The sequence below is a fragment of the Lacerta agilis genome, chromosome 2 (genome assembly GCF_009819535.1).
Source record: "Lacerta agilis isolate rLacAgi1 chromosome 2, rLacAgi1.pri, whole genome shotgun sequence".
Taxonomy (NCBI): Eukaryota; Metazoa; Chordata; class Lepidosauria; order Squamata; family Lacertidae; genus Lacerta; species Lacerta agilis.
In genome coordinates this window covers 6,050,034-6,072,857 of record NC_046313.1, presented here as the reverse complement: position 1 = coordinate 6,072,857, position 22,824 = coordinate 6,050,034, and the positions used below count along the sequence as shown (strand labels likewise).

Genomic DNA, 22,824 nt, shown 5'->3' with positions numbered 1-22,824 from the left:
CCCCGCGCGGGATGGGAGGCGAGGGCTGCCGGCTCGCAGCCCGCCCGGGAGCGGCATGGGCGGCAGTGGCTGCACCGGTGGCGGGCGAGCGCCCGTCCGTGGGGGCGGGGGCGGGTTGGGGAGGGGGCGCAGGGTATGCCGGCGGGCTCGTGGGGGCGCCCCTGGGGGGCGGCACCCTGGCGCACCGCACCAGTAGCCCCTATGGATAAGACAGGGCTGGCTGCAGGGAAGAAAGAACTGGGAAATGGCAGCTGCCCAGACGTTTCCCCAAGACTCGCACGACTTGAGATGAATGTATCCAGGCACAGGCCATGTCCACATCTGGCCTCGAACCAAACTTTTCAAATCACAAGCCCACAATTGGATGTGTGACTCTCAGTCCAGGACCTTCTCATTAATGGTGAACATGCTATGGATGTCCCTCTGTTTCACTTAGAATAGTTTGGGCCCAACATGCTTTATAGAAATGTTGATTACCATGTTGAAAAGTGTGTGCTTTTTCCAACTATTTACGTACTACTTAAATATCACAGTGTGGGACTGAGCAGTTATCTGCAGATATGCACTGCCCAGGCTCACGTAGCCGGGAGGTCCCTTTGGGGCTGCTAACACTGTGGTTGGACGTCACCCGCAGAGGCACACTCCATTCTCTCTCTCTCTCGAGATACATGGATGCCAACAACTAAGGCACGAAGGTGTTGCATGCGGAGAGAAATTCTGTGTGGCATCTTCTCAGGGTTGTTTGCACTGTAATCCTCTTCTGCACAAAGGAGGTTTGGCAAAACCCTTAATTGCTCCTTTTTTAGAACGCGGGGTCCCAGGACCCAAAGAACGGGGGGTCCTGTTCCTTTGATGCAAGTGACCTTGATGCCGTGTCCCTCTTAACAAGAAGACTGGGCAGAGATGACAGAGACTGCAGGGAAGAGGGTGGGACGCAGATATGGCAGAAAAGGCTCCTTGCTCTCTGCAGCAACCTTTCCCAACTAGGTTAAGGAATCCGTTCAGGAAGGCATTTAATATATCAGCTAGAATTTGAAGCATGTCCTCATGACTTGTTTGCCAAACGCTTTGGAACTTGTACATTTCAACTGAACGATCGGAAACCAGAATGATTTTCAAACATCCGGCGCAGCTTCCGTGGCACCTCCTTAGATTTCACACTTTGAAGTGAGACCATGAGTTCAAGGTAGCCCTCCACTCATACTCCTCCTCATCTCTGCAGCTGGTTCAGAGTGAGACCACTCCCTTCTTTCCCCGTGCCTACAGCTGCATTCCTTATCTCAGCCACCATATACAGTATAGAAATACAGTTTAAGATTGATTGAAAACAGGAACACCATCTACTGGCTTTTCCCCAACAATATGACTGTAAAGCCTTTTCTTCAAAACAATCTATACTGCTTGCAAAAGTTTTTTAGTTTTTTTGTTGCATTTCCTATTTTGCATAAACAAGCAAAATAAAAACGTAAACATAAAGATGCAGTTAGGCTTATATTCCATCCACAGATTGTTGGCTCATTTGGACAGCTGTAAAGGTTTTTCTTCAAAGCAATCTATACTGCTTGAGCAGGTTTGGGCAGAAAGCAGCTTATCACGAAGTCAGCAATGGATGTTGGAAAGTAAGAGGCAGGAATGTAGAAGAACTTTGCATCCCAGCCTGGAGAGTAGCGAGTGCGAGGGTAGCAGGATGTCAGGGCATGTTCTATACAGTCACTGACCAGGTGAAGCTTGCTGCTGGAAATGTTAAGGATATCTTGGACAATTTTGCAAACTGTGTGAGAGAAATATGAAGCAAAACAGAAGTTAGTGCTGTAAATGTAGGGGGTAACCTAAATTTGTTGGGAGCTGAATGGATTGGTTAGCTTCTATATACCTCTCCCTAGAAGAAGTAAATCAAACCAGATGCATCTGGAACTCTTTTGGAGGCTTCAAAACAGTCTCAAAAGATTTAAGTCTGCAATGGATGAACCTGTCCCTTTTGGTTTCTCTCAGTTTCAATATCTCCAAAATCTTTGAGTTTGGTTCCCCTCATTTCAGTTTATGATTTTTGGAAGTCACCAGCATTTCAGTTTTCACAATATACACATGTTGGCAAACATTATTTCCTTGCATAGTGCATTTTTGTTTATTGTGATCAATTTGCTTAGTGCGTTTTTGTATATCACGTTCACTTTTGATGCCAATTTCTCTCTAATATGCACATTTTTGTACACATTGTTGGTTTGGAGAACTTGTGGCTAAATTTAGAGGAGTTTGAATTCCTAAGCAGAGCTATGTATTGGTTAATAAATGTCCCGTGTAGGACCTTAAGGTCCTCAAATCATAATCTTTTGGAGGTCCCGAGCAACAAAGATGCTAGGTTGGCCTCAACTAGGACCAGGGCTTTCTCAGTATTGGCCCCGACTTGGTGGAACAGTCTATCACAAGAGACCAGGGCCCTGCGGGATTTGGCATCTTTCCGCAGGGCCTGCAAGACAGAGCTGTTCCACCTGGCCTTTGGGTTGGTTTCTGTTTGATACTTATGTTTCATTCTTTTATTGGTGGGCTATTTGAAAATGAGACTGCAGTTTTAAATTTTGAATTTTGAATTTGTATTTTAATCTGTATTTTAAATTGATTGTTTTTAAGTTTTTGCAGTGATTTTAATTAGTGTTAGCCGCCCTGAGCCCGGTTTTTGGCTGGGAAGGGCGGGGTATAAAATTTATTATTATTATTATTATTATTATTATTATTATTATTATTATTATTATTTATTGTTTCATGAAGTGTGAATTGGGTAAGTTTGCAGAAAAATGCTAACCATGCTGAAATCCCCTCCATGTCTACTCACAGTTCTCCAAGTACTGTTCCCCATAGGCTTCTTTGATGTCAGACGGCACTCGGTTCCATACTGCCTTTGAACCCTCCAATGGTTGTGTGACAATGGATGTTTGGAAACCACCAGGTTCAACAATGCTGACTTGGACTCCAAAAGGATGGAGCTCTCGCCTGAAATGCAGGGGGATAAAAGAAGAAAATCATTGCCTACTGAGTCATTGGTCAGGAATGCAGGTCAGGAACTTGGATAGGAACATCTTGCTTTTAAAAAAATAAAAATAAAAATTGAGGAGAAAGAAAAGCTGGGAAATGGAGCTTGCCTGCCTTCTGCCCTCTTGCAGGAGCCTGGGCATGCTCTACCCAGGAGAGGATTGTGTATGACACAGCAACAGTTGTATGAAGAGACAGTCATGAGGACATGCTTCAAAGTCTAGCTGATATATTAAATGCCTTCCTGAAGGGAGACCTTAACCTAGTTGGGAAAGGTTGCTGCAGAGAGCAAGGAGCCTTTTCTGCCAGGTCTGCGTCCCACCCTCCTCCCTGCAGTCTCTGTCATCTCTGCCCAGTCTTCTTGTTAAGAGGGACAAGGCATCAAGGTCACTTGCATCAAAGGAACTGGACCCTGTTCTTTGGGTTCTGGGACCCCGCCTAAAAAAGGAGCAATTAAGGGTTTTCCCAAACCTCCTTTGTGCAGAAGATGATTACAGTGCAAACAACCCTGAGAAGATGCCACACAGAATTTCTCTCCGAATGCTACACCTTCATGCCTTAGTTGTTGGCATCCATGTATCTCGAGAGAGAGAATGGAGTGTGCCTGTGTGTCGGGATACATAGAATGTTGTGTAGCCTAGTAAGTCCGCAGGCTTGAGCTTGCTTGTAAAGTCAAAGAAGCTGATGCAATAGACCTACAAACCTTACTTTGTCAGAATGACTCAGCAAGAGTGTGCCGACAAATGATTGGCTGTTGTCTTTGTATAAAAGGGGAACCTGTTAAGCAGGGTGTGGTGGTGTAGAGTGGAGTCAGAGAGAGTGAGATTGAAGTTGTCCTACTTGTCTTTGTATGAACTGTCTGTATGTATATAGCTCACAATAAAAGAATACTGCAAGGAAGAACCTGTGGCTTTTGTGATTCTCCAACAGCGCCGTGGAGCAATCTGTGACACTCTGCGGGTGATGTCCAACCACAGTGTTAGCAGCCCCAAAGGGACCTCCCTGCTACGTGAGCCTGGGCAGTGCATGTGTGCAGATAACTGCACAGTCCCACACTGTGATAATTAAGTGGTACGTAAATAGTTGGAAAAAGCACACACTTTTCAACATGGTAATCAACATTTCTATAAAGCATGTTAGGCCCAAACAATTCTAAGTAGACCAGGGGGACATCCATAGCATGTTCACCATTAATGAGAAGGTCCTGGACTGAGAGTCACACATCCAATTGTGGGCTTGTGATTTGTAAAGTTTGGTTCAAGGCCAGATGTGGACATGGCCTGTGCCTGGATACATTCATCTCAAGTTGTGCGAGTCTTGGGTAAAGCCCCGGGCAGCTGCCATTTCCCAGCTCCTTCTTCCCTGCAGCCCACTTTTTCCAGACTTAGCTGGTGAAACATCCATGCAACTAAACCAGCTGGACTCGCATCAGCCACTTCCAGCCTGACAAGTGGTTAGGGAGTATGGCAGATGTTGGACCAAACTAAGCAAAATTCTGTATCTGAAGATGTGTGCATGCACACGAAAGCTCATACCAAGAACAAACTCAGTTGGTCTCTAAGGTGCTACTGGAAAGAATTTTCTATTTTGTTTCGACTATGGCAGACCAACACGGCTACCCACCTGTAAGCAAAATTGGACATTAAAGAGCGACTCTTTTTACCTCAGGCTGTCAGAGAAGGCTTCCACACCAAACTTTGATGGGCAGTAACCACCTCCAAAGCAGACCAGGCGTCCATTCACACTGGAGACGTTGACCACCCTCTCTCTGGCTCTTCTCACCAGGGGCAGCATGTGTAGCGTCAAATCAATCATCCCAAGAAGGTTGACATTGATCACCTTTGCAAAGTCATCTTTGGTCAGCCATTCGTTGGGACCTGATGGTAGAGCTGTGGCGGCATTGTTCACCAAGCCCCAAAGCCCTGTGAGAAAGAATGTATGTTTTTCCTATTTCTGCTTGTCAAAAGAATGGTAAATATAGAAACCCAACCGCAAAATGAAAGAGGGGTGAAGATAGCAACAAATTCTGTTTCTCTTCCTCACAGAGCTTTGCCTCCCACGTCCCTTTCCATGTAGCTGCATCACACACGTGCATCAGAGACCGACAAGCTCATCTAACCACTAGGGTTACATGTGTGCTTCATTTTTCAACCTGTTCTTTATATAGTATTGGGCATCAATTTGTTGAAATAAATAAAAGAGCAACCATTTTAAGGCCTCAATCCGCTGCGTACTTATTTGAATGTAAATTAAATGGAACTAACTAGGACTTATTTCTCTTTTCAAAAGATCAGGCTAAAATGAATTTAGGATTGTGACAGTTACTTGCAAGGGTTTTTCTTTGGTACCTAAATAATACGTTTGCAATATCCACCCTACCCTTCTATAAAGGCACAGGGTCAGGGAAACATGTTAAAGGAATGGGGACCCACATTGCATTCCATGGGTCTATAGTGTGGCACAGTGGCTGCTGTGCGTTTGGGGTTGGGGTTCTGGGGTTGCTACGCCGCTGCTGCCCAGAGTTTTGCTGCATTCAGAAACTCCTCACGCAGCAAAACGCCAAAAGTGATACATTATTTAAAAAGTAATGAAAAGGAACAACAAAAATGCCCGTGCCCTTTTCTGTTAAATTTGCCTTCTATTTTAACATCATTCTTCTTCTTTCCCCTTTGCAGTTAAAACAATGTATTCTCCTTCCCAACACCAAGAGTTTGAGTTAGACTGGGAACCCCAAAGACTAGAGAAAATATCTGTAAAGCTGGAATGTTGTTTCAACTTTTCAACTCAGCATCTTTGACAAACGACAATTCCCAGGATTCCAGGAGGGGGTGTCCCATGTTCTCATGCACCCATATGTCTGGAACTGGCTCTGATATTTTGTGGGAACGTGGCCTACAAAGGAATACAGAGAGGGCATTCTAATCCCTGGTCCCACCAATAGCACAGAGGCAGCACAAGGAAGGTAGAGATTCACCTTTGTTCCCAATGCACCCTTTCACCTACTCCGTCGCTGCCGCAACGCTCTCTGTACTGGAGACATCCAGAACGGTGGTTTTCAAGCGCTCTGAGGTGACCTTCTCCAGCTGCTCTGCCCCCTTCTGTGTGGTACAAGTTGCCAACACCCGCAGTCCCCGGGCATCCAGATGCCTGGCAAGGTGGTTCCCAAAGCCACGGGAACAGCCGGTGATGAGGACGTATTTCTCCGTCAGGTTCTCCACCGTCTGTCTCTCCTGGTACCATCGGCGAAGGAAGTAAAGCCCCAGCAGGGCAGCCAGGTAGAGCCACATGGCTGAAACCTGCAGGGAAGAAGCCGGCAAGAGTGAGGGCACAAACACCCTTGGCAGGACTGGGAGGAGGATGTTTCCAATTCCTGCTCCACCAAGAACTTCACTGGAAGACCTTTTATGTTGCCACCGCTCAATTTAGCCTCGCTTGCAGTGTTGTTGAGGGGAAGGAGAAATTGTTCATGATGCAATGAGCTGCTTGGAGGAAAGGCGGTGTGCTGGCCCCAGGGGTTTGTCCGTGAAGCGAGGTCCAAGTCCAGTCCTGGGTCTAGGGGTCCAAAGGAAGTCAGTCCTGCGGGGAGCGAGGCAGGGAGCAGGTCAAAGTCCAAGGCAGGTGCAGGCACGAGGTTGCAGGTTGAGCATACGCTTGCAACTAAGTTGCTCACGCAACTTGGGCTGGGTCTGGCTGGCCCTATGCTTAGGGCGGCCCCGATCCTCCGGAGACTCGCCTGTCCTCCGGGCCTGGAGGCGAGCACTCCTCCTGTAGGCACTTAGGTCTCTTCGCCTCTCTGCCCTGAGCCTCTGTAGCTCAGGAGAGGCTGGTGGGTTACTGGACCCAGGGGCCGCCTCAGCTTCCTCTGAAGAGGCTGGGAGTGGAGCACCTGCAGGCAATGGGTCCTCCCTCCCATCAGGAGCCAGAGCAGACTCTGCTGATGCCTGCACCTGGGGATCCAGCACAGGTGGGGATCCTTCAGGCTCAAGCCCTGGCCCCGGCTCAGCTGGTTCTGGAGGCGGGGAATCCTGTGCAGGCTGGGATCCCTCAGGTTCAGCATCAGAGTCTGACTCCCAGGCCATCACAGGCGGGCTAATAGAAGTATAAATATTATCTCTAGCTAGCTGCTTATTAACTGAACAACTAAATAAAGAGGAACGGTATGACACAATCTACATCTATAGACATAGGCAACACTGAGCTCAAATATTGTGCAAGCTCAGCATTAGCATCCATCAGGTCATATGCCAGGTGTAGGCAACCTAAGGCCCGTGGGCCAGATGCAGCCAAATCGCCTTCTCAATCTGGCCAGGAATCAGCATGTTTTTACATGAGTAGAATGTGTGCTTTTATTTAAAATGCATCTCTGGGTTATTTGTGGGGCATAGGAATTCGTTAATTCCCCCCCCAAAAAAAAAATATAGTCTGGGCCCCTACAAGGTCTGAGGGATGGTGGATCGGCCTACGGCTGAAAAAGGTTGCTGACCCCAGTATGCCTTATGTTGCCATTATGGCACCACATATTGCACTTGCTCAAGGTCCAATCCCTGGTTTGTTTTGTGTGATCAAACTCTCCCCAGGGTGGGGGTTGGCTGCCCCTGGTGTCACCACTGAGGGGGATGACAAAATGGCATGCGGTTCGAGGTGACCTTTATTAAAGTGTTGGTGCTGACTTTTAAAGCCCTTAAACGGCCTCAGCTCACTATACCTGAAGGAGCATCTCCACCCCCATCATTCGGCCCAGACACTGAGGTCCAGCCCCGAGGGCCTTCTGGCGGTTCCCTCACTGCAAGAAGTGAGGTTACAGGGAACCAGGCAGAGGGCCTTCTTGGTAGTGGCGCCCGCCCTGTGGAACGCACTCCCCTCAGACGTCAAAGAAATAAACAACTATCTGACGTTTAGAAGACATCTGAAGGCAGCCCTGTTTAGGGAAGTTTTTAATGACTGATGTTCTAATGTGTTTTTAATATTTTGTTGGAAGCCGCCCACAGTGGCTGGGGAAACCCAGGCAAATGGGCGGGGTATGAATAAATTATTATTATTATTATTATTATTATTATTATTATTATTATTATTATTATTAGAGACTGGGGTGGTTCTTGTACCTTCAAATGTTCTGAACTTTTTCCTCAAAATGTTTCTGGGCCTTTAAGGGGTGTGCAGGAAGAAGAAATCCAGGAAGTGAAGCTTCCCCCCCCCCCGCCCCCAACCTCCTGAAGATTGAGAAAAGTGTCATCTACAGTGGTACCTCGGGTTAAGTACGCTTCAGGTTAAGAACGGACCTCCGGAACGAATTAAGTACTTAACCTGAAGTACGACTGTACTGAATATTGGCTTGAAATAAAGTTGCTGTGAGCACCTTAGTGGTGAAGGGAAGTTACTATCATGTACAGTATAATTGAAAAGGGAAGATTCAGGTCGGTAGCTGTGTTGGTATGACGCAGTCAAAATAAAAATAAAATAAATAAAAAACTGTCCAGTAGCTCCTTAGAGACCAGCTAAGTTTGTTGCAAGATGGCAAGGGCTTAGCAAGCAGGCTCCTGAGCTCTGCAGATAACAGGAATGTAATTAGCCCCAATTGCTACCCAGGGAAGTCATTTTCCTTTCTTTTTCCTTTTCTACTTTTAAACCTACCAACCTACTGAGATTCTATCAGCACCTTCTTATCTATGTGAAAGATACTCGGAGTCGAGTGTGAATTTCATGCTCTTTATTCAGCTCATAGTAGTGAGGAATGTAGTTCCCCCAAAACGTTTGCTTTATATACACTATTTACACAATGGGCCCCACATGATTGGCTAATTCCAGGGTAATCTTGTATGCCAATCAGAGTGCAGATTCACTTCCACCTGGAGCTGGATTGGGTGGCTCCTGCGGACCAATCAGACTGCTGCAATCTCAATCCTATTGTTCTGGGACCAATCAGACTGCTGCAATCTCAATCCTATTGTTCTAGGACCAATCAACCTGCTGCAGTTTGGATCCTATTCAACTCAGTACATAACACCATGCTATGAGAAACACCTTGGACAAGTTCTGTGAAGCATCCTGGGCAGGCCGCCAGCTGTTAGTTACAGGTATTACCATAACTGCCAACTCCCTTTTATACTTTGTTCCTGGAACTACTGGCAGTCACCACACAGAGAAGCTCTTAAATTGAACAGATGGAGCACTTTCTATTTTTTCACCTCTCTTAGCTTTAGGAAACCTCTCCTTGTCTACTCTGCACCGTAATACTATGCCATAATACTCTAACAAACGCTAGAGGGACCCAGAGGAGGCAATTCTTTCACCAGCTTGCTTTGGTGCATGAATTCTAGTATATAGAGAAAGACTCCAGACATGACTGTTAAAGCATTTTGTGTTCCTTTCTGCTGCTGGTGTGCAGAAAGAGTTGTTGGAACGATCTGCAACCTGCGTGAGAGAAACAAACAAATGCAAAGTTGGATCTGCAGCAACAGAGGTGGCAAATTTAATCTTCTGGGGGAAAGATTGCCTTCTGGGCATCTCCCCCAATGATAGCTAAATCAAAGGAGGAACATGTGGAACTATTTTGGATGCCAAAGAAAAGAACTTTCTGGTGTTTCCAGACTGCATTGCCAAATTTTTGTCAGTTCGCTTATTTTTTACGTAGTGTGGGTGTCAATAACTTGGAGTGCTGAAACCATTCAGAACTGAAAGGAGTGGTGAAGATCACTGTTCTTTCTTGCTTGGTACAGATCCAGGTACGTTTCAAGGAAGAGCGAAGGATAACCAGAAGATTCACGCTGAAGGGAGCAGTGGGTGTTTGTGGGTGTGTGTAAAGGAAAGACCACCAGGTTGATAAACTGCTGGTACTCTAAATGCCTCGCTGAAGAGAAGGGGACGACAGAGGACGAGATGGTTGGACAGTGTTCTCGAAGCTACTAGCATGAGTTTGGCCAAACTGCGGTAGGCAGTGGAAGATAGTTGTGCCTGGCATGCTCTGGTCCATGGGGTCACGAAGAGTCGGACACGACTGAACAACAACAATATTACTGCTCTGTTCTGTCCTGGTCAGACCACACCTGGAGTACTGTATTGACAAGCTGGAACTATGAACATTGTGTGACGATTCTTGTTGGGCGATTTTTGAGATGTCTTCCCCACTTTACTCGGGAAGTGTATGTAGCTCAGGGTTGTATGATTTTGGCACCTGTCGCGGGCCCTTCGCCCTGTACAGCCCACCCCCGGACGTTTTACGGTCTATGAGTGCTGCACCAACGACAAACAGTCCCCAGCTGCAGCCCTTCAGACTACTAGCTGGATCCTGCTTACTCCATTCACCACAGACGAGGATATTGTGAACTAAAAAGATGTTTATTGCGTACAAAGCTTGTGGTTGCTGATAAATAAAAGGTTGTTCAATAAGCTTATAACAGTTGTCCTATACCGGCCTAATACCTCTAAATGTTACCGGCCTAATACCTCTAATAGTTAACTAAATATCAATAACAACGCGTTTCACAATCTCTTTATCCTCTCTGCTAACATCCACCTAAGACTCTAAACTCCCAGCTCTATCTCTTGACTCACACTTCAACTCCAACTCTAACTCCCCGCACTTAACTTCAACTCCTCCTGCCCACACTTCAACTGCCTTACTGTCCACTGGGAGGGGTGTTTTATACTCAGGCTAAGCCCGCCCCTGAGGGTTCTAACTGTCAGAAAAATTAACCCCTACCTGGCCTTGGGCTAGTTCTCCACATACCTCCCTCCTTTTTAAGTTTGTATCAGAGGAGTTACTAGCCAAAGTATCCCTCTGATACAAACAACAGTTTAAAACATCAACATAAACAATACATTTTATAACTCAAACCTATATTTTCCTTAACTATGGCATAATCAGTTACATCTTCAGTAAAAGTACATATAGTTGTGAACATTATATACAATAGTTCATGCAGCATTAGGCCTTTATTGCAAGAAAAACCGTAACTGTCCATTTTAACCTTTGTCTTTGGGTCTTCGTTATAAGGCGTCTGCGATGATGTTTAGGATCCTTTCACGCTCCTTATCGTCCTTACCCGTCACAAGAAGTATCTTTCTCTGGGCACCAGTCTTTTCTCTGCCATACGTGATGGGATGTAAGCTGTCTTCCCTGGCCAGATGACACAGTCCCATTCCGATCTCTGCACTCGAGGCGTCTGTAACGATTGTGGATCCCAAGCTGGGTAGAGTCCTTGTTTCTCAGGGTCAAAAGCTCTCTTAGTTCAACCTCTCCCTCCTTCAGGATCTCTGTTAAATGTTTAAGCTCGCAGACTTGTACACACATCTCCAGGTCATCATAAGCTGCATAAACACTGGTTGTCTGGCTTTTAAATGCACTGGGAACTATTTGCAGAAGTTTGTGGATATCCTCTGTTTTATTCAGCTTGCTGAAGCTTTCTAGGCAAGCGTGATCTCTTAATGAAAGTAGGCTAACAAGCTCTGATTGCTTATTGCTCATAGCAATCTCCCTTGTTGTCAGTTCATCTTTGGTCTGTAGTGATTTATTAGTTCCCACTTCGAGCAATTTTAAGATTACTTTTGTATGCCTTTGACGTGGTAGCCCTGTTAATGCTATGTAACCACATTCATTTTGGACATTTATTTGTGTTGCATGAGCAGCAGGGTACCCATCCTCCCACCACACAATCTCTAGTGTAGGAAACACTTTCACTTTCATAGAAAGTCGATGGGACCCCATGCTAGCTATAACTTCCCGTACGTCTTTCTTTCTATCTTTCCAACTGATGAATGGTTTATCGTAACTATGACTAGTTGTTCTAACTGATCTCACAGATAGGTCACTGGTCACATTGCAGGTAGACACTCCTTTACCAATATCACAGGCTTTTTCAACAACGTGACTACTGTAGTCTAGATTGGGTTCATGGTTTAGTGACTTGATTGGGTTTATCGTATTCACATGCATGACCCGCCTCCCTTCACCATGCTGAAGTATATCGTTTATATCATTCATTTTTGAAATGATCTTACAAGGACCTTCCCATGTCAGTTGTAACTTGTCACTGTTTACTGATCTGATTAATAAAATATCTTGTCCTGGCTCAAAAGATCTCTCACGTGCTTTCGTTTTATCTTGCCCATGTCCTTGTAATTGGCAAGTATGGCACGTTCGACAAAATAACTTTATTTGCTTGCCCATCCCAGGCCAAAAGAAATTTTGGGACACCCTTTGTTTGGTTCTTGTGATTCCCAAGTGACCTCCAAAGATACTGCCATGTGCATGTTGTATTATCTTGGTTCTAAATTCAGTAGGTACTATCAGTTGCCTGTGGATCTCATTACCCCCTCTATTAGGTTTTAAAAGAATCTCTCTGTATAGCAACCCATTATTGACTATAAACCGCTCAGGGCTTTCAGGGGTTAATACTGTATTCAAGGCTGTGGCTTGAAAATATTTCTGTAAATCTGTATCTAGTTTCTGCTTGGCTGCAAAACTAGCTGCTTGACTATTTGTAACTGGCACTAAATTTGTATCTTGTGTCAGTTCAACAATTGTATCAGGCCTTTCCTCCTGAGGTAACTGTCGCAGTTTTTGTGCCCTAGTAATCACAAATGCACTCTGTACATGGTCAAGTAGATCCCACCCAATTAACATTGGAGCTGGGATTTCTGGTGAAACTGCTACTTGCCATTCTCCAGACCATTGTTTGTATGTCAGATTAACTAGTGCTACTGGCAAGGTTTCCGGCTGTTTTGATATTCCTTTTAAACTGATAGTTTTGCCTTTAATAAAGTCTTCTGGCTTTAACAAATCAGGATGTACAATACTAATCTGAGACCCTGTGTCTTTTAAGCCTTTATATTGTTTACCATTCACCCAAATTTCTTCTCCTGTTTTGTGTAATAGCATGTCATCTTGTTGAATTATATAGCACCTCACAACTTGGGCCACTGGTAACTCATCAGCCTGTTCTCTAGACTGGGCCTCGGTTGCCGTGGCAACCATGTTGGCAGTTGGCTCTGTCTCCACAGTTTGGACACAATATGTCTGCTTCTGAGGGATATTATTTGCACTCTTAGTTCTGATTTCAGTTCTACAGTCCAGTTGTCTATGGCCTTTTTCCCCACATTGCCAACAGATTAATTCAGGCCTTTTACCCTCACTATATTTATTTACTTTTCCCTCAGTCCCCCCCGTTGTCATAGGCGTGTTATGGGGAACATTTGCATTGGCGGGAAAAATTTTCTTGGCAGTTTCTGTGGTAAACTTTGTGGGCTGTTGCATTCTCTTAAACTTATTTGTTTCCCACTGCTTGTCCTTATATTTTGGGGCATCATAAGCGTGTTCTCGGATTTCATTTATTTCATCTGCCAGATTAGCAGCTTCCAGGATGGTTTTAGGGCGTCTTTCTTTAATTAAATACTTCAGATGACTATTAATCGTGTCATAAAATTGTTCTAATGCGATCACCTCTTTTATTTTCGCCACAGAATCAGCACCCTCCTGTTCTAGCCACTTGTTTAAATAATTTGTAGTTTTAGCTCCTATTTGAGCAAATGTTTCCTCACGTAATTTCTTTATTGTTCTAAACTTTTGTCTCAGTTGTTCTGCAGTAATTCCGAATCTAACATAAACCAACTGTTTAAATGCTTCAAAATCTTTAGATTGATCAGATGGCATTTGAGAATAAATCTCTGTTAATGTTCCACTAATACGCGCTCTCAGTATTTGCATTTTCTCCTCATCTTTTACTTCAAAATCTTCGCAAGCCCTCTCAAAAGAAATGATAAACGCTTCAGGATCGTCTTTATCTCTGAAGTCAGGGAATCTTTTTAAATCCACCCTGCTAGGATTTTGTGTGGAACTATTGTTGTTGTTTCTATTATCTGCAGCTGATAATTCAAGTCTTTTCATTTCTAATAAATATTCTCTTTCCTCCCGTTCTCTTTCTCTCTCAATAGTTAAGGTCATTTCTTTTTCTTTCAGTTCTCTCTCAATATTTAAGGTCATTTCTTTCTCTTTTGCCTCAGCTTGTAACTTTAATTCTCTCTCTTTTAGTGCCATTGCCTCCCTTTCTCTTTCAATATCTAACTTAGCTAGTTCGATTTTCAAATTATATTCCTTCTCAAGTTTCCATTTCTCAAATTCCTCTGAGGCTTTAAAACTAGTCCCCTCAGCAGGATTTTTGTTAACTGTTTCAGTACCGGTTTCTTCAATCTGGGAAACCCCATTTTCTTCTTCAGAGCTTTCTACTTGTGAGTCCCTAAGAGCTGTTTTAGTCTTTCTAGGTGGCATTTTCTATTTATTTGGTGGTATTATTTCTGTACTTAAATCAAGGATGTTTCAGTTAAACTATTTCTTCAGGCTCAGTTTCCACAGTTTAGGTCCAAAGTCACGCCCAAAGTTACCTCAGTGCACTTTATCCAGCGTACTTTTCCGACCTCTCACTATAAACCTTTCTGCCTGAAATAGTTTCAAACGCAAAGTATCTTTGTAACTCTCTCACAATCTCACAGTCTTAGGCGCTATCACACCACACCCTAGGGCCAGGTAATTCCTCTCTGAATTCCCCTTCTCCCTTTCCAGGTGTATGCGATCCACTTCCTGACTAGATTGTAGAGTCTCACAGAAGTTTGCTTAAATCCTCTTTAAGCCTCACACTTCACACAATGCGTCACCCTTAAATCCTTCTTGTACCTTGGCACTTCTTGCCAACACTTTAGATCTTTGATCTCAATGTGACCACCACTTTATGACAATCTTTCGTCCCGACGCTGCCACCACTTTAATGTCGCGGGCCCTTCGCCCTGTACAGCCCACCCCCGGACGTTTTACGGTCTATGAGTGCTGTACCAACGACAAACAGTCCCCAGCTGCAGCCCTTCAGACTACTAGCTGGATCCTGCTTACTCCATTCACCACAGACGAGGATATTGTGAACTAAAAAGATGTTTATTGCGTACAAAGCTTGTGGTTGCTGATAAATAAAAGGTTGTTCAATAAGCTTATAACAGTTGTCCTATACCGGCCTAATACCTCTAAATGTTACCGGCCTAATACCTCTAATAGTTAACTAAATATCAATAACAACGCGTTTCACAATCTCTTTATCCTCTCTGCTAACATCCACCTAAGACTCTAAACTCCCAGCTCTATCTCTTGACTCACACTTCAACTCCAACTCTAACTCCCCGCACTTAACTTCAACTCCTCCTGCCCACACTTCAACTGCCTTACCGTCCACTGGGAGGGGTGTTTTATACCCAGGTTAAGCCTGCCCCTGAGGGTTCTAACTGTCAGAAATATTAACCCCTACCTGGCATTGGGCTAGTTCTCCACATACCTCCCTCCTTTTTAGGTTTGTATCAGAGGAGTTACTAGCCAAAGTATCCCTCTGATACAAACAACAGTTTAAAACATTACTATAAACATTACATTTATTAACTCTTACCTATATTTCCCTAACTATGGCATAAACAGTTATATCTCCAGTAAAAGTACATATAGTTGTGAACATTATATACAATAGTTCATGCAGCATTAGGCCTTTATTGCAAGAAAAGTCGTAACTGTCCATTTTAACCTTTGTCTTTGGGTCTTCGTGTTAAGGCGTCTGCGATGATGTTTAAGATCCTTTCACGCTCCTTTTTTTTTTTATAAGAATTTATTGGCATTTTTCTATAACAAACATATACCCACACCCACACCTACAATTAAACAAATGCAAAACAGATAGAACAAATACAAACAATGTCAAGCTTTCTTATTGCATCTTTCTAGAAAAAAAAAATTTCTAATTCCATATCTTGACTTTTGACTTCCCCTGCCTTTTCACCTTCGAGTTTATATCCTTGATCTATTTTATAACCATTTCTCCTACAAAAAAAACATTAACTTCAATTGTATAATTACATTCAATTATATCTTCAACATTTACTAAAAATGCATCATCATAATAATACCTCACCATTTAATCTTCTAAATCCATAAACTTAATCCACTTAAATTCACTTTGCTTATACTCCACCTCATAGATCTTCACAAATCATTCGCATCTACCTTTCACGCTCCTTATCGTCCTTAACCGTCGCAAGAAGTATCTTTCTCTGCGCACCAGTCTTTTCTCTGCCATACGTGATGGGATGTAAGCTGTCTTTCTCGGCCAGATGCCACAGTCCCATGCCGATCCCTGCACTCGAGGCGTCTGTAACGATTGTGGATCCCAAGCTGGGTAGAGTCCTTGTTTCTCAGGGCCAAAAGCTCTCTTAGTTCAACCTCTCCCTCCTTCAGGATCTCTGTTAAATGTTTAAGCTCGCGGACTTGTACACACATCTCCATGTCATCATAAGCTGCATATAAACTGGTTGTCTGGCTTTTAAATGCGCTGGGAACTATTTTCAGAAGTTTGTGGATATCTTCTTTTTTAGTCAGCTTGCTGAAGCTTTCTAGACAAGCGTGATCACTTAATAAAAGTAGGCTAAAAAGCTCTGATTGCTTATTGCTCATAGCAATCGCCCTTGTTGTCAGTTCATCTTTGGTCTGTATTGCTTTATCAGTTCCCACTTCGAGCAATTTTAAGACTACTTTTTTATGCCTTTGACGTGGTAGTCCTGTTAATGCTGTGTAACCAGATTCATTTTGGACATTTATTAGTGTTGCATGAACAGCAGGGTACCCATCCTCCCACCACACAGTCTCTAGTGTAGGAAACACTTTCACTTTCATAGAAAGTCGATGGGACCCCATGCCAGCTATAACTTCCAGTACGTCTTTCTTTCTATCTTTCCAACTGATGAATGGTTTATCATAAATTTGACTAGTTGTTCTAACTGATCTCACAGATAGGTCACTGGTCACATTGCAGGTAGACACTCCTTTACCAATATCACAGGCTTTTTCAACAACGTGACTACTGTAGTCTAGATTGGGTTCATGGTTTAGTGACTTGATTGGGTTTATCGTATTCACATGCATGACCCGCCTCCCTTCACCATGCTGAAGTATATCGTTTATATCATTCATTTTTGAAATGATCTTACAAGGACCTTCCCATGTCAGTTGTAACTTGTCACTGTTTACTGATCTGATTAATAAAATATCTTGTCCTGGCTCAAAAGATCTCTCACGTGCTTTCGTTTTATCTTGCCCATGTCCTTGTAATTGGCAAGTATGGCACGTTCGACAAAATAACTTTATTTGCTTGCCCATCCCAGGCCAAAAGAAATTTTGGGACACCCTTTGTTTGGTTCTTGTGATTCCCAAGTGACCTCCAAAGATACTGCCATGTGCATGTTGTATTATCTTGGTTCTAAATTCAGTAGGTACTATCAGTTGCCTGTGGATCTCATTACCCCCTCTATTAGGTTTTAAAAGAATCTCTCTGTATAGCAACCCATTATTGACTATAAACCACTCAGGGCTTTCAGGGGTTAATACTGTATTCAAGGCTGTGGCTTGAAAATATTTCTGTAAATCTGTATCTAGTTTCTGCTTGGCTGCAAAACTAGCTGCTTGACTATTTGTAACTGGCACTAAATTTGTATCTTGTGTCAATTCAACAATTGTATCAGGCCTTTCCTCCTGAGGTAACTGTCGCAGTTTTTGTGCCCTAGTAATCACAAATGCACTCTGTACATGGTCAAGTAGATCCCACCCAATTAACATTGGAGCTGGGATTTCTGGTGAAACTGCTACTTGCCATTCTCCAGACCATTGTTTGTATGTCAGATTAACTAGTGCTACTGGCAAGGTTTCCGGCTGTTTTGATATTCCTTTTAAACTGATAGTTTTGCCTTTAATAAAGTCTTCTGGCTTTAACAAATCAGGATGTACATTACTAATCTGAGACCCTGTGTCTTTTAAGCCTTTATATTGTTTACCATTCACCCAAATTTCTTCTCCTGTTTTGTGTAATAGCATGTCATCTTGTTGAATTATATAGCACCTCACAACTTGGGCCACTGGTAACTCATCAGCCTGTTCTCTAGACTGGGCCTCGGTTGCCGTGGCAACCATGTTGGCAGTTGGCTCTGTCTCCACAGTTTGGACACAATATGTCTGCTTCTGAGGGATATTATTTGCACTCTTAGTTCTGATTTCAGTTCTACAGTCCAGTTGTCTATGGCCTTTTTTCCCACATTGCCAACAGATTAATTCAGGTCTTTTACCCTCACTATATTTATTTACTTTTCCCTCAGTCCCCCCCGTTGTCATAGGCGTGTTATGGGGAACATTTGCATTGGCGGGAAAAATTTTCTTGGCAGTTTCTGTGGTAAACTTTGTGGGCTGTTGCATTCTCTTAAACTTATTTGTTTCCCACTGCTTGTCCTTATATTTTGGGGCATCATAAGCGTGTTCTCGGATTTCATTTATTTCATCTGCCAGATTAGCAGCTTCCAGGATGGTTTTAGGGCGTCTTTCTTTAATTAAATACTTCAGATGACTATTAATGTGTCATAAAATTGTTCTAATGCGATCACCTCTTTTATTTTCGCCACAGAATCAGCACCCTCCTGTTCTAGCCACTTGTTTAAATAATTTGTAGTTTTAGCTCCTAGTTGAGCGAATGTTTCCTCACGCACTTTTTTTATTGTTCTAAACTTTTGTCTCAGTTGCTCTGCAGTAATTCCGAATCTAACATAAACCAACCGTTTAAATGCTTCAAAATCTTTGGATTGATCAGATGGCATTTGAGAATAAATCTCTGTTAATGTTCCACTAATACGAGCTCTCAGTATTTGCATTTTCTCCTCATCTTTTACTTCAAAATCTTCGCAAGCCCTCTCAAAAGAAATGATAAATGCTTCAGGGTCGTCTTTATCTCTGAAGTCAGGGAATCTTTTTAAATCCACCCTGCTAGGATTTTGTGTGGAACTATTGTTGTTGTTTCTATTATCTACAGCTGATAATTCAAGTCTTTTCATTTCTAATAAATATTCTCTTTCCTCCCTTTCTCTTTCTCTCTCAATATTTAAGGTCATTTCTTTCTCTTTCAGTTCTCTCGCCTCTCTTTCTCTTTCTCTCTCAATATTTAATTCTCTCTCTTTTGCCTCAGCTTGTAACTTTAATTCTCTCTCTTTTGCTTCAGCTTGTAATTTCGCTAGCTCGAACTTTAAATTATATTCCTTCTCAAGTTTCCATTTCTCAAATTCCTCTGAGGCTTTAAAACTAGTCCCCTCAGCAGGATTTTTGTTAACTGTTTCAGTACTGGTTTCCTCAATCTGGGAAACCCCATTTTCTTCTTCAGAGCTTTCTACTTGTGAGTCCCTAAGAGCTGTTTTAGTCTTTCTAGGTGGCATTTTCTATTTATTTGGTGGTATTATTTCTGTACTTAAATCAAGGATGTTTCAGTTAAACTATTTCTTCAGGCTCAGTTTCCACAGTTTAGGTCCAAAGTCACGCCTAAAGTTACCTCAGTGCACTTTATCCAGCGTACTTTTCCGACCTCTCACTATAAACCTTTCTGCCTGAAATAGTTTCCAACGCAAAGTATCTTTGTAATTCTCTCACAATCTCACAGTCTTAGGCGCTATCACACCACACCCTAGGGCCAGGTAATTCCTCTCTGAATTCCCCTTCTCCCTTTCCAGGTGTATGCGATCCCCTTCCTGACTAGATTGTAGAGTCTCACTGAAGTTTGCTTAAATCCTCTTTAAGCCTCACACTTCACACAATGCGTCACCCTTAAATCTTTCTTGTACCTTGGCACTGCTTGCCAACACTTTAGATCTTTGATCTCAACGTGACCACCACTTTATGACTATCTTTCGTCCCGACGCTGCCACCACTTTAATGTCGCGGGCCCTTCGCCCTGTACAGCCCACCCCCGGACGTTTTACGGTCTATGAGTGCTGCACCAACGACAAACAGTCCCCAGCTGCAGCCCTTCAGACTACTAGCTGGATCCTGCTTACTTCATTCACCACAGACGAGGATATTGTGAACTAAAAAGATGTTTATTGCGTACAAAGCTTGTGGTTGCTGATAAAATAAAGGTTGTTCAATAAGCTTATAACAGTTGTCCTATACCGGCCTAATACCTCTAAATGTTACCGGCCTAATACCTCTAATAGTTAACTAAATATCAATAACAACGCGTTTCACAATCTCTTTATCCTCTCTGCTAACATCCACCTAAGACTCTAAACTCCCAGCTCTATCTCTTGACTCACACTTCAACTCCAACTCTAACTCCCCGCACTTAACTGCAACTCCTCCTGCCCACACTTCAACTGCCTTACCGTCCACTGGGAGGGGTGTTTTATACCCAGGTTAAGCCCGCCCCTGAGGGTTCTAACTGTCAGAAAAGTTAACCCCTACCTGGCATTGGGCTAGTTCTCCACATCCCCACCCAGGGGCGTAGCAAGGGGGGCAGGGGGTGGCCCGCCCCTGGCAGCACCCTGCTGGGGGTGACACTTTGGGGTGGCCCCGCCCCCCTGGGCTTAAAAAAAAAGTAAGGCTATTTTCGGCACTGCCGTTGTGGAGCCGCAGGGGCGGCCAGCGAGGAGGGGTGTCATCCCCCCTTGCTGGCCGCCCCTGTGGCTCCGCCCTGGCAACGCTGAAAATAGTCCCCCCCCTTCCAGCGGCTTTTTTCACCGCAGCATGGAGGCAAGGGGCGGGCCAGCGAGGAGGGGTTACACCCCCTCCTCGCTGGCCCACCCCTTGCCTCTATGCCGAGCTCCGCCGCTGGCTGGCTTGCGGAGCTGGGGCATGGAGAGGGGCGGGTGACCCCCCTCCTCGCTGGCCCGTCCCTCTCCCTGCCCCAACTTGCGCTCCGCCGAGGGCGGCGGCTTCGGGTGTCTCTGCATGCAGAGACTCCCGAAGCTGCCGTCCGGCACCCCTTCGTGCGGTGGCTGCTCACACAGGCACAAGCAGCTGCAGCACAAAGGGGTGCCGCTGCCGGGTGCCGCGATGCCCTGCCCCCAGGGGTGCCTCTTGGCTTCCCGCCCCGGGCAGCCAAGGGGCTAGAAACGCCCCTGCACCCACCCCCCAAGACTACAGTGGAACAGTCGCCCTTGGGAGGTTGTGGACTCTCCTTCCTTGGAGATTGTTAAGCAGAGGTTGGATGGACACCTGTCACGGATGCTTTAGCTGAGATACCTGCATTGCAGGGGGTTGGAGTATATGGCCCTTGGGGTACCAGCGAACTCTACAATTCTATGATTCTATACTTTTTCTTGTTGCACCATTTATAACCCCTTCTAGGCCATGTGACTCGACAGTAGGGCAAAAGCTTTCCTGACATGGCATAATTAATTAATTAATTAATTTTTATTTTTGCCCCACCCTCCACGGCAATCAGTTAGTTAAAATACATGTTAAAATAAGTTCAGAGCGAATTAAAATCTGGACAGATGGGCAGTCCACGGGTAAAATTGAGAGTATCCATTTAGTCTGAAGTCCCACAGTTTAATGTAGTTTTTTCCTAGGTGACGAGAGGGAAAGCATTGCAGTTTCAGCTGCATCAGACAATAGTTCAGAATAATAATAATAATAAATCATTTTTCTTTAATTATCCTCTCATTAGGAGCCTAAAAGATGCAATTAGACTTTGATTCCATCCACAGCTTGTTGGCTCAATTTGACAGCTGTGTAATGCCCCATGGCTATGCCTCCCCAACAATCACCCAGCCCTGGTAATCCTGAGGCAGCAGCGAGTTCTTTGGATCTCAAACATTTAGGCAGTAGAAGCAAGCTTTATTAATTACTATAATAAGCAAAGAAACAGCAACAGGTGCCAATATACAATTAAAGAACAGTCGTACCTTGTTTGCCAAACGCTTTGGAACTTGTACGTTTTGGCTCCTGAACGATTGAAAACCGGAATGATTTTCAAACATCCGGCACAGCTTCCGTGGCTTCCAATTGGTTGCAGGAGCTTCCTACAGCCAATCAGAAGCAATGCTTTGGTTTCCGAACATTTTGGATGTTGAACAGACTTCCAGAACGGATTCCGTTCGACTTCCAAGGTACGTCTGTATATGAAACAATACTCAAAGATAAAGTTGTCAAGCTGGCTCAGCTATCCGTCAGCTATCTATTACATGGTTAAGGGGTGCAAAAGGAAGAGACACGGGTGCAAAGACGTTTCCCTGCTCCGGTTCCTCCAGTGAGCGCGCTCCTGGGGCGCTCGGAGCCTCAGCAGGAGGGGAACTTTGGGTGCCTCGGCCGCATTCTTCACTAACTTTATTCCCTTGGGGAAAACCCCCTGCCCCCAGCAGCTCAACTCCAGCAGGTCAAAGGGAGCACCAGCGACAACCTCTGGAGACACAACCCAGGAACGTAGCTAGGGGAGTGCGGGGCACCTGGACTTCTGCATCACCTGGGGCTCAGTGAGCCAGTGTGGTGTAGTGGTTAAGAGTGGTAGACTCATAATCTGGTGAACCGGGTTCGTGTCTCCACTCCTCCACATGCAGCTACTGGGTGACCTTGGGCTAGTCACACTTCTTTGAAGTCTCTCAGCCCCACTCACCTCACAGAGTGTTTGTTGTGGGGGAGGAAGGGAAAGGAGAATGTTAGCCGCTTTGAGACTCCTTCGGGTAGTGAAAAGCGGGATATCAAATCCAAAGTCGTCGTCTTCTTCTTCTTCTTCTTCTTCTTCTTCTTCTTCTTCTTCAAGGTAGCCCTCCACTCATACTCCTCCTTATCTCTGCAGCTGGTTCAGAGTGAGGCCACTCCCTTCTTCCCCCATGCCTGCAGCTGCATTCCTTCTCAGCCACCATATATATACAGTAGAAGATTAATTGAAAGCAGGAACACCATCTACTGGCTTTCCCCCAACAATATGACTGTACAGCCTTTTTTTCAAAGCAATCTATTGTGCTTGCAAA

The 22,824-nt window shown here is 44.4% G+C and overlaps 1 pseudogene; it reads right to left on the bottom strand.

The window, feature by feature from the left end:
- Window positions 1-1,536: 1,536 nt before the first annotated feature.
- LOC117040510 lies at window positions 1,537-6,420 on the bottom strand (annotated as a pseudogene).
- Between the last annotated feature and the right edge of the window lie 16,404 nt (window positions 6,421-22,824).